The sequence below is a fragment of the Etheostoma spectabile genome, chromosome 4 (assembly GCF_008692095.1).
Source record: "Etheostoma spectabile isolate EspeVRDwgs_2016 chromosome 4, UIUC_Espe_1.0, whole genome shotgun sequence".
In the NCBI taxonomy this organism is placed as follows: domain Eukaryota; kingdom Metazoa; phylum Chordata; class Actinopteri; order Perciformes; family Percidae; genus Etheostoma; species Etheostoma spectabile.
In genome coordinates, this window is record NC_045736.1 from 29,741,526 (window position 1) to 29,742,170 (window position 645).

At 40.2% G+C, this 645-nt stretch overlaps 1 protein-coding gene across 1 annotated transcript in view; it reads left to right on the forward strand.

Annotated features, from left to right (window-relative positions):
• rpl22 (ribosomal protein L22) overlaps window positions 1-645 on the forward strand; it is a 6,107-nt gene that overhangs the window by 2,872 nt on the left and 2,590 nt on the right. The gene's annotated exons all lie outside the window — the stretch shown is intronic.

Consider the following 645-nt stretch of genomic DNA (forward strand, 5'->3'; position numbering starts at 1 on the left):
GGGGAAAGCTAGCTGAGCTGTTTAGCCACTCAACCCAATGGATAAGCACAATTTTAAAAAGTGAACCTATGTTAGTTCAAGGTGGTCAGTGACTAGCAGTCTCTTCTGCTGTTCATTTAGCTAGCTGTCCATAGCCATGAGCTACGTTACCGCACACATTACAGCAACGTTAACCCCGGTCGTCCTCGGGTCACATTTGACCCCTGTTCAAAGTTTCTATATCAGAACATCTTGGTTTCTTTCAGCCAAATTTTATAGAATTTTTGGTGTTTTATTTAATCATTCTCGCTTCACTTTGACAGTCTGATTATCCATCAACATACGTTGCTTTAATCTTAAATATTAGAATTAGTCATACTTTATGCTTTTTTTTTACTCCAAATTTAGATACAATTTCATTTAGGCTACATGTGGTTGACCTTAAAATCCCCAAAAGTGTAAAACTAGTGGTAAAAATGTCAAAAAATGCTACGAAAACTAACAATGAAGAGACAAATGCGCGGCAATTAGTGACAAAACTATCAAAAACAGTGCTTTTTGAGCAGAAAGGACAACCCAAGGGTTAAGTAAGCAACTATGTCCAAATGTTTTTCTAAAGGCTCTGACACCCCAACCCGGCGGCCACCACCCCCCCCCCCCCCCCCC